The sequence below is a fragment of the Notothenia coriiceps genome, unplaced genomic scaffold, assembly GCF_000735185.1.
Source record: "Notothenia coriiceps isolate Sejong01 unplaced genomic scaffold, NC01 NC01_scaffold00034936, whole genome shotgun sequence".
Lineage (NCBI taxonomy): Eukaryota > Metazoa > Chordata > Actinopteri > Perciformes > Nototheniidae > Notothenia > Notothenia coriiceps.
In genome coordinates, this window is record NW_011367637.1 from 16266 (window position 1) to 31466 (window position 15201).

Below are 15201 nucleotides of genomic sequence, written 5' to 3' on the forward strand. Positions count from 1 at the left end.
TCTCCCTTTGAATAAATAAATTGAATGGCCCATAAACTTAAATCCACAATATGGATATTCAAACATATTGGTGTCAGAAGTAAAAGAGGGGGAAATTGTTGGAAACGGTTGTCAAAGAGAATTGTTATTCAGCTCGTCCTGCGCTAAAGAAGATCAGAGGAAGAGGAGATGAATGGTCATGGAGAAGGCTTGCTTCATCTTCTCTGTGTTTGTGTCCGGGGAGATATTATGGCTTCTGGATGGCACAACAGAATAAGAGGGATTGTTAACCTCAAGGAGGGACCCTGTCACCGGATAAGGACACTTATCTGCCAAAATTGCGGATCCTGAGAGACAACATCAGGTGGCGAAGGAAGGGAATTGCTTCTCATCCGGCTCTTTGTGTCTGATAAATGACGGCGACACAAGCACTATGCTCTCACAATATTGAATCAGCACACAAATCCTGGTGACTGAGTCATATTGAAGACGCTGGGAATGACTATGAGCCAGACTTATGATCCGAGCAAGAAACCATAACATGTTTTAAAAGGGCCATCTTCCATTAAGTATTTAATTAAAGTTGAGTCTTTCACCAATTTTGGCTTTCGATGAATTCAAGACTTCCAAAAGTGAATGTTTTCTTCTTTCTGTTTGATGTCATTGTCACATTTTTGAGGGACCATTGACTCGACAAATAAGAAAGTCTTTGGCTGCAACAAACCATTACTCTTTAGTAGTCTGATCAATAATAGCAGCTGTAGCTTGGGTGTGCCCTGATGTGAAAATCACAGAGTCACGAGATCGATCCCACACCCAAAGATACTTAACCCCATATAATGTCTAAATATTAAAGTATATGTTCCTTTGGATAACAAGATTTTTGCCTAAATTGTCAGATTATAATAATAATAATACATTACATTTATAAAGCGCTTTTCCTGGTGCTCAAAACGCTGATTATAGATTAAAATGGACACAGGTTCCCGGATCCGAAGATGACTTCCAAAAATATATAGTTTCATATCAAAGACAAAGGTAAATGGGAACTTTGCATTAAAAACTTGGAAGATGTCCTAATAGTCCGTTTTCAGCTGCGCACCAGACGACAGTTTGTTACGTTGTTTCATTTTTCAGAAGGTTCGGTTTGCGTTGGGCAAAACTCAAACGGACTATAAACTTTAAACACAAGTCATGTGCACGGAAATGCTGTTCAACCATTGGTCAGACATTAAGGGGGTAAAAACGCAAATCCCGACAATTTCTACCGGAGCCTCCGCCATGGAGCATCGGCACTTTCGGCAGGTTGTTCTCATGCTGCTGTTAATCTGGAGATCAACAGACACTAGCGGCCCGCGCATATGATTATATAATCAGACAACGTCCGTTAAAAAACATTATAACACATATAATGAGACGTTCTGCAGTCAGGAGAGGCGTTTCACAGACAACAGGTGGCTCTGACTTTTATAGTTGACGGAGCATTTTTACTGTTACGAGTTACGACACTGTTCAACACTTCATTCTGCTTCACTCTTTAACTAAACAACCGCGGATGTCTTGAAAGACTCTTTCGCTAAAGATCATCCGCGTTCTTGTGACACGTAAATACTGCGCTTCCTATGTTTTGGTGCGGACTGCGTTCACACCAGCAATGAACCGCTCCAGAGTTCGCAAGCAAGCGCTCCGAGACCACCTCTTTTAGCGGACCAGAGTCCGGTTGTTTAGTTCACTTCAGAGGTCTCGGACTGTGTTCACAGCGACCCAAACGAACCGCACCAAGCGGCTAAACGCACCAGGGTTCGATTCAACCGGACTATACAAGGTAGGTGTGAACGCACCCTAGTTTAAATCTTATTTATCTATATCTTTTTTTTCCTAGTGGTCATTCTTTCCCCAAGGCTCCATCCTTGTGTCTATATATGCAGCCACTGGGATATATATATCACTAATTCAATATTCAGTATCAATATGATGAGGAATGTATGTCTGAACAAAAACCATGGAACAATAGGTTACTATGATGTTGAAATAAAGTGCTGGATGTCCCCAAAAAGTTCTCAAGCTCAATAAAAACAACTATTGTTGCTTCTCCAAAGTCATCCCAATTTAACGATGACACCTTGGCCACCGGTGTACAGATCCTGCATTTCAAAATCCCTTCTATTCACTCTCGACCTGATCTCTAGCAGGTCATAAATGCTTTGAAATCTGCTCGGGTACATTATTCTAACTCGCTGTAATCAGGGTTAACAACTATGTCTAAAAAACGCAGCTTCTGGGATTTTAACAAATACTTGAAGACAGGACTATAGCACTTCTATTAAACAAAAAAAAATGTGTTTACTTTATTTGGAGAGTGAGGCTGTAGATGGGTGGTCAAATTTGAAAACTGGACCGTTGGGGTAGACAGACTAACCCTAACCCTATACAAATACACAGCTAGCAAAAAACAACCGTTAATTGCTTCAATCTCTTATAATTGCTTTTGCTTTCGGCATTGTTATTATTTTCTTTCCTCAAGAGCTTTCCGAGACATTTGAAAAGACAAACTGATTACAAAAATTAATCAGTGTTGCAGCAGTGCATTGTTAAGCTTGTCAATGGCCGTCTACCTGACAGCCAGGAGAGGTCGATTGAGTTAAAGCCGTGTCTATTAAGTCATCTGGTAACACGCAGCTCAATGGCAACGCAGGATACAATACTATCATCAGCTCAATGTTGAAGCACATTGAATTCCTGAAGCATTTTAAAAAGTCCTCATCCCCTGAGTCCCTCTCAAGAACCGTACAACAGGACAATGCTCAAGGAGAATTAATTCAGATGAGAATGAAACCTATTCAGGTCCAAAGACACCTTTCAGTGTCTCGGATTAAGTCCCACCTGGGAGCGATAGATGAATTATTAACAGAGAGTAGTCGGCTCTACTCTCGCTCCATTGTCCAATCTGATTTCCCACCATGGCGTCAGGAAGATGAGGTCAATGTCACCGTTATGAGAATCCTGACAGTTTTTATAACCTTTACTCTCCAATCTGACTGCTGTGGGCAAACATTTTGATTAAATCCTATGCCCTTGCTGTACTGTAACATGAACTTTTCTCTAGGTCTTGGTTAGGAAGCTGCAACTTTAGCATTTAACTGGTTCTGGAGAAGTATTACAGTCAGTGCACCTGCGTAGGTGTCGAAGGCATTATCAGTGGTAAGATGGCAAAAGGTGGTAAGGGTGAAGAATTTAGGAAGAATTTGAACTTGGTTTGATTCAACCTTTTGCACTTGCTACTGTTACATATACTTTCTCCACATATTGGTACGATAGTTGCATTTAAGCATTTCAACCAGTTCTCGATAAATATTAAAGTTAGTGCATGTGTGGGTGTCGAAGGCATTAGGAGTAGTAAAATGGCAAAAGGTGGAATCAGGGTGACGAATTTAGGATGAATTTGGACTTGGTTTGATTCAACCTTTTGCACTTGTTGCATATACTTTCTCAACATCTTGGTAAGGAAGCTCAATTTAAGCATTTTAACCGTGTCAGTGTACATGTGTGGGTGTCGAAGGCATTATCAGTGATAGAACAGCAATAGGTGGTATCAGGGGGATGAATTTAGGAAGAATTTGCACTTGCTGTATACATATCCTTTCTCTACGTCTTAGTGCGATAGTTGCATTTAAGCATTTTAACCGTGTCAGTGTACGTGTGTGGGTGTCGAAGGCATTATCAGTGGTATAATGGCAATAGGTGGAATTAGGGCGACACATAAATGTGTCGCCCTAATTCCACCTATTGCCATTATACCACTGATAATGCCTTCGACACCCACACACGTACACTGACACGGTTAAAATGCTTAAATGCAACTATNGGCTCTGACTCTAATAGTTCCTTCACTGACATTGAAAGTTGTGTTCTGTTCACAAAGTGTGTGTGTGTGTGTGTGGTGTCCTCACCGCACTGACATCGTCCTCGTAGCTAGTGACCTGCTTGTAGTGTGGCGAGCCAGACAGAGTCCTCCAGGCTGTTATCCCATAGCAGGAGGCCTTGGACGTGCAATCATCCCCCGACTCACAGCCTCCCACCAGCAGCAATCTGACCAACACACAAATACACACACACACTCATTGCTATCACCTCCAAGATTGTGCCCCTGACGGATTAATTATCTTTGCATAACAAGGACAGCTAATTAATTTGGTCACTGTGAGGTCATCCTTCAGCCTGGGTTTAAGCCAGGTATATCTGTAGAGTTTCCCCCACTACTGTAGCCATTTAGCTAAACTGTGGATTAAAAAGTTATTCATGAGAAGTAAAAGGATGGTTGGAATCAATGTTTTTATGGCAGGAACAATACCGCAATGACCACAGTGATCTGTGAGTCTGTGTTTGCAGTTAAAAATGCTATGGTGGTCAGGAACTCAGGGGGAAAACAGTGCTTTCCAGCTCAACACTGCCCCCTGGTGCAGAGAAGGTAAATGTTTCGTAAGAAACAAAAGCTGAGCATGAGTTTATCAACTGATAGCAGACTCATTTTTATGTTAAGATAGTAGCTCATGATACAAGCCACTTTGTATGTATACTAAGGTGTTCCTTAAACAGATGTTCAATCACTTGTCAAATCCATTGGCACATCTGCAGACACATAACCTCTGATAATGAAAAGATCAGTGTTTAAATGCACATCTGGAAACATTTATGAGTATTTATAATGCCATCTGTGCATCACGGAATTTAAAACTGTCACTGTTGTATAGCTACTGCTCGAGCTTTAATAAGTTATATATTTATTATTATTCAGTATTCAGCTGTGGAAATCATTTTTTCATATTATTTTTCAGCTTCTCACCTCGCCTTTTCCCTTACTTCTATCCTATTCTCTCTGTTGCTGACCCAGTTTTTACGCAGGGATCATTAAAGTTTCATCTCATCTATCAGCTGGCAAACACTTGACAGTAGCTGCCAAAATCCATTAAGCTGCCAAACCAAGCTTCACCGGCCAAACTAAATCTGGTTAGCGCAGACCGGGAGAGCGTTGTGAAAACAGTGAGGTCGCGGGTGTGAGCCAGACATAATTAACCCGAAACTTTGAATGCTACGTGGATTGGAGGGCCAAGGGCATTTTAGATGGCTATAGTTGATTCCTGCAGGTATTGCATTAAAGTGATTGGCTCATTTATTCCCGAGTAAGCCAATTGGCACTATTCCATAATGTAACATCTTATGCTTGGGCAATAATGTCTGCATAAGATCCTTGTATTTCTACTTCCTTTTCCGATGTTACAAACTGATATTCAGAGTACATATTTCATTATGTGTTGCTGTTAGTTTTAACTGCACAAGCAACTTTTTTTATAGAAAAAATAAAGCTTCAGTAAAAAGTTAACTGCAATGCAGTAAAATCCCGCTAAGTTGTAGCACGGCGATCAATATACTACATATTTACGATTTATCATCATCTGCAACGGGTTTAAGGGATGAGTGTTGATTCAAAGGATTTATAAGGATGTCTGCAGACAACCGGGCGCTGTACAATAGCTGCCCACTGCTCCCAATACTAGACTCCTGGTGCTACGATGGGTTAAATGCAGAGGCCAAATTTCACTGTGTGTGCTGTGTGCTCTGCATGTGTGACCATTAAAAGAGGGTTTCATCCCTCCCAAATCTAGATGCTTGAATGTAAATGTATGAACAACACTCTTGATGAAACACTGTTGTAATAGAAGTGGGCTCCAAATGAGGAGGCCACAAGAGAAAATAAATTCACTAATGGTGTCGAGTTAAGGCTACAGGCATTCATTACGCTGTCATTGATGGATTCAAAAGGGAAATATAGACAAAAATGCAAAAGGGGCTCATTTTCAGATGTAATATTAGCATTTTGTGCCTCAACTGTGACATGTTTAAATGCTTTAATGTTCAAAAAGTGTTTTATTTTTTTTCACAAGCTGCAGCACCTCTTTTTACCCTTTGTTTGAGCCATGTCTGCTCTGATTGGTTAGCTGGCTGGCTCTGTTGTGATTGATCAACCGCTTAGGGATGTCCTGCCCCTTAGCCTATCACGTACAATGTATTGGAGCGCTAGCCAATAGAAGCGCAAGTGATACATAGCAATGTCCCCATGTTGCAAAAGTAAACAAAGGAATCCAGTCGAGGCGTTACAGGCTTGGATGTGTTTTATAAAAGCTTATAAAAAACACATCCAAGAAAGGGAAAACCCAAAAAGCATAATAGGGCCCCTTTAAAAAAAATAAAAATGCTACAAGGACTGAGGGTGAAGGATTGTTGGCAACAAACATACCGGTGTCCAGGGTGGTAAATAGCCGAGGTGATTCCGTGGGAGTAGTGAGAGGAGAAACTGAAGCTGTGGTTCTCTTGGAAGTTCTGATTGGTTCCCACACTGAAAGAGAAAAATAAAAATAAGAAAGGGACGGAGGGAGAGAGAGGATAGTCACATGACAAGTCGACAATAATTTAACTCTGGCACATAAACAATCAGAACATGAACACCCATGTGCAAAGTGTAAATGCTGCGACAAAGCAGTTTTAGCCAAGATGACAGAGCAATTTCAAATCCCGGATGCAATTTCAAATGAGACATTGCAAAATATATAATCTAATTTAAGTGCGCAATCTAAATTAGATTTGTATTAGAGGAGATGTCATGTAATTTATGTGGACATATCTCATTGGGGAAAAGTTTCCCTGCAATATAAACTGTGCGGAGAGAAGGAGAAAGTGGGTGGAGAAAAGAAACAGGGAAAGCAAACGCATATTTAAGACGTTTAGCTGTTTATGCCGCAGTAAAGCGTTTGTGTGTTTGTGAGCACACGTACAGAAATATTGGCATGGGGCTCGAAAAGAGAGAGTAAGAAATATGGCTGTTGAGGCTCTGCCATGATGCTGAAATTGTAATTCAAAGTGTTTATGTGAAAATATTGAAATGCAGTCACATGAAGAGGGGTGATAGAAGATCCATTCTGAAAATGAATCTCTAAAAACAAGCCAGCATTTTCAGAGTAAATCCAGAGCAAATATCTCACATTTTAATTACCTCCCCACACACACATACATACACACACCCTGGTGGCTTCAAAAGCAGCTAACACCATTTATCTGCCTGTAATAGAATAGTAAATCATCATTTTCAAACATCCCTGGTCACGCAGAAGTCACGGCAAGTCGTCTGATCAAGATTCAACACACACTCGCACAATCTCCTCCCGTGTGTTGGAGTGTGAGCGCACCGAGGCTGTGACAGCCGCAATCATACAGAGTGAAATGGGAAATCTCTGAAATAATGCCACATTAAATAATGCTAAATTAAAAAAGGGACGGTATGGGCAGCCACGAGGAGAAGCACCTACACGCAGGTCCGCAAGCACAAATTCAGATCTCATTCATCTAATAATCAAGATGTGTATTTGGATTGGCCAGTAGGGCAATTGCAAAGAGAGGAATCGCTAGCGTTTACATATAGACAAGCATAAAGCATCAAGTCTTACCATAAATGGGTGCAATGTCCTTTAAAAGGTTGGGGTATAGTAGATGCATTTGAATCAGATGGTAAAGCAGATAAGGGGGCATGCGAGATAAGGATGAATTTACGTGTGCCTAATGAAACTATGCAGTTAAAACGTTTAAATTATGTAAATTACTGAAACAGTTCAAGTTGTAGCTGAAGTCTGTTTCAAATTCTGAAAACAATGGCAGTACTGAAATAGGTTTTGGTGCAGGAAGGTTAAGGGGAAGCAGTGAAAGGAGCTGCAGTATGAGGCAAAGTGCTGGGGTTTAAGTGTATAAACTGAAGAAGATGATAGGTGAAGTTTTGGCTAAAGTGTAAACACTGTAAGCATCAGGACAACATTTCTTGATAACAGTTTGAAGGTAAACATAGGAGACCTGAAAGTGTAAGCATCAAGTAAGGTTGAAATGGCAATTGAAGAGAAAGATGAACAGTCGAAATGTAAGTTCCCACTCTTTGGGGCTGTGTGCTCTCTCCGACATATTGCATGTGCACAGACTCTTAAAGCAACGCTCCTGTCTGTGTGGGAACTTATCTACAGAAATACACAGGAAGAAGAGAGACGTTTTATGTCACAAATGTACAGTACATGTTTCATTTTTTACTTCCTCTTTCTTATTTAGTTGGAATGCTGTTAACAGCTGTTAACAGTTAACAGCTAACAGATAGTTGTCTATCTGTTCTTCTGCGCACAAAATTCTTTCATTGTTCAGACCTTGATAAAGAGGCTTTCTTCAGATTTTAACATTAACTAGAGTGCCTGATGTCACAGCTAGAGTGTAGGAAATCTTGAAATTTGCCTTCATATATATTTTTTTAAACTGCCATAATTCCCAAACCCTACATTCCTGACACATAATTATTCATGACAAACGTAGGAAAACATCTTGTAGCTTGAAAAATGACAAATAATCAAGCAAAAGTAATTAAACAAAATGCCATGAAGTGACAAAAACTTTCCACATTTCTCCATTAAAGCCCATTGTAATTTCAGGCTGATATTTCCTCACAGCATCACACCTTTAGTTAATCTGCCAAAAAGGCCACAGTATTGACCCGAAAGTACACAAAAAGCACACTTCAGATTAGGGATGCTCCGAACGATCGGTCACCGATCGAGATCGGCCGATACTCGCTCTCTACCGATCGATCGGTGCTCTCTTAACATGCCGATTGCGAGAGCCGATTACGAGAGCCGATTGCGAGAGCCGATCGCATGACGTAAAATACATGACACTTTTCTCTGTGCGCAGCAAAACAAGCTCGCCAAAATGGCTTCACCAGTCTGGCATTATTTTAAGGTGTCCGAAAAAGACAGTAAAATAGCGGTATGCAACGTATGCGTGTCTGTGTGTAGCAGAAATCCTGCAGCTCTGCCCTCCGGACCGGTGAGCGGAGCGAAACACACAAGAGTTAGATCTAACACACTTAGCTATTTTATCTACCACTGGAACAAGCTAAACTAGTTATAAATATATTTATTCTTCACTGTCGGGTCACTCATTAGTTACTGGATCAGTGAGCTGCATGTGATACTGTCAGGAGAAGCAGAGAGGGGGAGAGAGAGAGGGAGAGAGAGAGGGAGAGAGGAAAAGAGAGCGCTTCTACTAATTTCTCCCGTGTTATTATTCAAAGTGAATGTAAACTTGAATAATGTACATCATTTGAATGTAATAATTAAGTTGATTGTTGTTTGTGGAAGCTCAAGTGAATGAGCCAATTAACTGAGTTTTAAACATCACTTTAAATGGAAGATTTAAAGTGGTGTTTAAATCTTCCATTTAGGCCCCGCCCACGTGATCGGATCGGCGATTTCACGCTTTGAAATTTCATCGATATCCGTTACGGTTCTTCAACAAAACGTTCACATGTAACAGGTTTATCTCTCATTCAGAACAATGGAAACATTTGATCTCTGGACACCTCGTTAGCTCAAATATAAACACCTGTGTCATGGAACACGATGATGTCAGGGCGATCAAGAGAAGAGAGAGAGGGTGATAGAAGAGTGAGAGGGTGATCAAGAGAAGAGAGAGAGAGGGCGATCAACAGAAGAGAGAGAGGGCGATAGAAGATTGAGAGGGTGATCAAGAGAAGAGAGAGAGGGCGATCAAGAGAAGAGAGAGAGGGTGGTAGAAGAGTGAGAGGGTGATCAAAACTTCACAGGTTTGGTAACGATGCAGCCATCAACTCATCTAAGCGTATTATGGGATGTCATCAAATGCCGTTGGCATGGCGACAGATCATTCGCGATCAAGTTAGTTCAAAAGTTTGCAGTTCAAATATTCTGCTGCTTTTCCAAGCCTTTTTACTTTCTTTTCTTCTCTCATCACACATTCAAGCCCCCAGTGTTAATGTATCATTTCAATCTAAATTCTTCACTTTCTTCTTACACATTACATTTCAGCATAGCAATTCAGCGTCAGCTTTTCAGCATAAAGCATTCCCAGTAGCAATTTCTTCAGGAATTGCATTCTCTAGTTGTCTTCCATACTCTGGATATCTGTTTCATTCTTATGAATTTTGGAAGGAGACGATAAGGGAAGTTGTTGGGCAGGTGTTCCCACAGGCTGACAAGCCAATCAGCAGCAAGGACCCTTACGCAATTAATGTTTCATATTACAAGAGGCATGTCAGTTTTAATGTAAATTAACAAATCAGTTCACATTTCAATTAGAGAGTAAGATGTGAAGAATTAGGTGCAAAGAAGATTGTGTAAGATTGTGAAAAACAACTGTCCAGTGTTTCCCCTAGGTTGATTGCTTTGGGGGAGTGCTGCCTGAGCGCGGGGGGGGGTGGGGGGGATATATATTTTTTGTAATTCTCTGGAGCAGAGAGAGGAGCTGTAGATTATTGTTATTGATTAATGCATCAGTGTTCTTAGGGTCAAAACACTAAACTTCACAACTTTAAAACAAAAGCATTTAGTTTATTTAATAAAACGGACCACATTGCTTCAATGTGGAAGCTGACAGTTATGATGATTAGATTAGTTGCAATTTTGGTCCGTATTATATATATAGGTATCATGCGTACGTATTTATATATAAAAAAAAAGAAAATTAATAAAAATAAAAACAGCCAGCGGGCCCCCTCCAAGGACAATGTAGGGAAACACTGCCTGTCCCATCTTTCTTCCTCATGCATAAAGACATTTTATGAGGAGTAGCATGGGTCAAGAGAACTTAATAACATTTGGGGGAGTGGATGCCTAATGAATTTGGCCCAATTATAGACGAGCCCTGGGCAGCCCTCCATGGTGCATTTCTTTTAGCTATATATTACATGGCTTAGTTGATAATACTCGATTTTTCTTGATTGGCGTCAATGGGTTGGACATTTCAGAGCGCTTAATATAAACAGGTATTCAGGCACTGCTGTTCAGCACTAATGACCATTGCTAAGGAGGATCAAGAGAGAGGAAAGCGAAAAGGCAGTTGGAAAAATACGCTAGCAACTGCGTGCGATAAATCAAGGAAAGCCAGAGAGACAGAAGGTCAACACTAACAGGACACGGTGGTTGCGCTCTTGTAGCTGTTTAAGGACTTGTTTAGTGGAACAGGCAACTGTGAACAGACTATGGACAAGTCACAGAAAAACATTAATCAGACCTGCCTTCGTTTTCTTAAGATTAATTGTTGTCGGAGTTCCAACCGTTGGAGCGCCGTGGGGAAAAAGGAGTTTTATTTTCTTAGCGGAAGCAAATACGATTGTTTAAAGTCAATAACAACATTTAAATGAAGACTGGGGGCAGTCAAGTCCGTGGTTTGTTTTAGTATTGCGAAGCGCGATTCTTGATTCATCCTGAAGGGGGTGGCTCGCCCTGCCACATCTATCCTTAAAGGTCCACATGTCATGTTTGCGGTTATTACCCGTCTCCCTGTGTGTTATGAAGGTTTTTTCTGCATGCTAACGGTTCGTCCAGAGTCAAAACCTCAAAGTACACCCTGTAGCGCAGCTAAAACTCTTAAAACAGAAAATTACCTCCCCAAAACGCCTCGTTGGTGACACGTCATCATGGCGTCATCATCCATTCGATTTTCTTCCGGCGCTACGTGCTTACGAAAAAGCCCACGCTATTACCCGGAACTAAAATGGGCCAATCCGTGGAGCCGCTGTACGCTTACGTCCGCGGCGGAGGACCGTTGCACGGTTAAGCACCCGCTCGGTTGATTTTGGTCCAAATGGCCAATCCACACACACACCAGTGCAGGCGCCCTGGCTGATTTTCTGGCCTTCCCTGGCTGCAGGGCTGATAACAGACAGTTGGGATCCGCCGCAAAATTCTCTCTGCAGGAACCCATTCTCACAGTGTTTATTCAACCTATAAACCTTTTTCAGTTACTCAATATCAGCCACACTTATTGTTTTTATTTCGGCTGTGACTTTGGGTGTGTGTTTCAGGTGGGGAGTTGGGCTTGTGTTTGGCCTGCTGTATCGCCTAAACAAGGGAAACACGGCTTGTGGGGGGGGGGGAGGAGCTGCAGCGGGAGCGTTTAGCTGCGAGCAAAGTGAATACTGCTGAATACACATTACTTTACAGAGGATGCTGTATGCGAAACACAATGTGGAGGTTTGGAAAAATGCACAGTATTTTCTTATTTAGTATTACCTCAACAATGGAATTAGATCAGTGGAAATGGGCCATGACATGTGACCTTTAGAATATGAAAGTTAGAATATTTCTGTACTGTATTTAAAATTGCGAAGATGATCACATTCCAGAATGGGTGGTCTATTTGAGCCTGCCGCTAACAGAGAATTCTACAGAAAATTGTAGATGGCTATAAAAGAAGTATTTTTGCGTGTTTTAATCCAAGATAATTTTCTGGAAAGTTGGAAATCTTCAGTGGTAGATTAATGTAACGCGAGAAGCGTGATTTGAGAACTCTGTTATTTTAAAGCTGTATGGTTGAGCCAGTTTTGTCTCTCACCTGACCACGGTAACTCTGGAGGGGCCCGCCCCGTACGTGATTAACGCAGCCGGCCTCGGTTCCGCATCAAATGGGCGCTGCCCGAGTCGTGCTACTCCAGCGAAGGATCAGGGGCCCGCCACTGCACAACTGAAATTCCCGGGAACTCAGCCGACTGACAAGCGCAGATAACAAAAAGGAGAGTAAACAAACAGTGTGAAAGTTACTTTGAATGTAAATTATTAGGAGAAAATTCATAAAAAAGGCTAAAGAATGTGTATAATGTCTCTATCAGTTTTGTTGCCTCACAAAGAGTTTTTTACAAGGACACCGCCAACAAAGGATGTGTCACATCAGACGGCAATGTTAAAGGAACCTAAAACAGCGCATGGGGAAAAAAAGATTAAAAATGGATGCCCGACAGGGAAGGAGGAACAAAAGATTAACGACACAAAAAAGGGAAAGAGAGATGGGGGATTATACGGGGAAGCAAATTTGACTCTTTTTTTCATGCTAGCTACTCTCTGGGTCAAATCGACGTTTATTATGTCTCCTCCAGAAATTAGCAGAATGTCACCGGCCTGGTGTGCACTTAAACAGTGACAAAACAAGAGAACAGAGTGGGTGGTGGCTGGGTGGAAGTGCCGCCAGACAACATACTGTAGCCTACATAACGCAAGTAAAGTCGCCACTTAAAGGGAGACTGGAGGGGGGAGTGTCAGTGCTCAATCATTTCTGACAGGTGATGGATAGAGGAGGGCAGAAAGAATGATGGATAGAAAATGGAGGAATGATAATATTTCCAGCCCACACAGAGGATGGTTGGACATTTAAAGTAATGGAGGGGATGGGTTAGAGCCGTACTCAGAGGCAGACATGTGAGAATTAAGGACAAATGCTCGAGGGAGATAGAGGAGGGAGGGATCTAGGGCAAGAGATTAAGAGAGAAGTTGATGAAGGGATTGGAGGAAAGATTGCGGACAGGTATGGAGCCAAAGAAGAAGAGAAGGAAAGAGAGAAGGGAGAGAAGCATCAGACACATGAAAGAAAAGCAGGCTGGGGACAGGGGGAACAAAGAGGGCACAGGAGAGACGTTTTCTTTTAAGAAAGGTGACAGGCAGGCCTCAAAGTAATGCCCAGTGGAGTGGCTGCTTCAGCCTGGAGAACAGAACACGGCCCAAGCCGCTCTCTGAGCCCAGATTATAGATGTGTGAGAGCGCCTATAACTATGTCACTGTAGAGCCTTAAATCTGATGGTAGGGGAGGGAACAAGCGCCATTTAACCAATTTATAATCTGATTATGTTTTTTTTTTTAAAAACAGAACCAGGTCAGACATTGGTTTTTCAAATAACAAATAAGTTGGTAAATTAGGACCTGAACTAATGTTATTTTTCAATTATGTATTAATGGGACATTCTTTCGTAGATACATTTTAGATTAAATGAAATTATATAGTTAATTTGCTTACAATAAAGTTTTATCTTACAAATTAAATGATTCATTGTTCTATAACAATTCTGTAAATTTGTCTGAATTAGTTAAAAATCTCCTTCCAGTTTCTCATTGTTTTTTCCGTTCAATAACCCAAAGATATTCACGTTTAATATGATATAAAGCCATTAATAAGCATTCAATATTTTCGGGGCATTTTCCCATAAAACATTACTTAAATGATTAATATAAAAATGGTCCGAATTATAACCAATCATCATTATCAACAGCAATTTACCTTTTTTGTTAATTAATGATCTAGTCATCCCAGCTCTTGCTCGAATAACTTGTATTTAAACCAATCATCTGAGAAGAATACGATAATACTGAAAGAATTAAGGTAATGCTGAGGTTTCCACTAGGCAGCGTTTCCCCCCCCAGGATGGAGTCTAGAAGGGTGCTAAGGCACGGTGGCCCAGCATAATTGAGCGCGGGGCACGTGGAATATTTTAGTGTGTTCGCACTGGTGCGAAGTGCGCCCTCACCAATTGTTTCTATGTGTCTGCCAGCACATAAGTAAGGTCTTGAGGCCTAGTACCAGGGCCGGGTTCTAGGACAATTTACAGCCCACTAGGCGAGATTTTATTTATAAAGAATAAATGAAAATCTCTACAAAAGGACACACAAAAACAGAAAACTTATTGGACAAGGGTATATACGTTCAAATGTATTCAGTATTGTATGAACATGTTTGAATTGGGGGGTGGACGTCACATTCCTCTAGGAGGGGGTCCAGGGGTTCCCCCCCCCCCGGGAGACTTTTTTTGAACATTTTAAAGTAAAATGCTTCAATGCTGGTGCACTTTGAGCACAATTGACCAGCAGACGTACAACTTCTTAAAACGCCCATATGAAAAAGATGGGTTTACATTTTAATATCAAATAAGTATATGATCGATAACCAACTTAACCTACCATAGCCAATAACAAATAAATCCAAACTTTATTTTATATTTTGTTGTTCATTCATAATTTATTTTACCTAGGTTACATTTATTTCATTCATGCATATTTTTGTATCGGTGGTCCAACTTTAAACAATATTTTTGGGTGGTACTGTCCTATAGTTACCCATTGAGATGATTTCAACTGTTTTTTTTATCCCTAATTAATTATAAAGGAGGCCTTGAAATATGTGTTCATAAATTTGATGGTCAAAAGGTGAGACCCATGATGAATATAGACAAAAATACTTTAATCCGAAGTTCCTTTACCTCACCGTGTGAGCCCTCCAGTCTGACAGGAGAGCCTTCCTCCACCCCTGGTTCCTGTAGAAACATCACTTCGTTATATCCGT

At 41.1% G+C, this 15201-nt stretch overlaps 1 long non-coding RNA gene across 1 annotated transcript; it reads right to left on the reverse strand.

Annotated features, from left to right (window-relative positions):
- Positions 1-3934: 3934 nt before the first annotated feature.
- LOC104962544 (uncharacterized) lies at positions 3935-12668 on the reverse strand. The gene is made up of 3 exons (XR_800217.1): positions 12433-12668; positions 6275-6373; positions 3935-4068 (listed from the first exon to the last, which is right to left on the reverse strand). It is a non-coding gene; the product is annotated as an uncharacterized lncRNA (long non-coding RNA).
- Positions 12669-15201: the final 2533 nt, after the last annotated feature.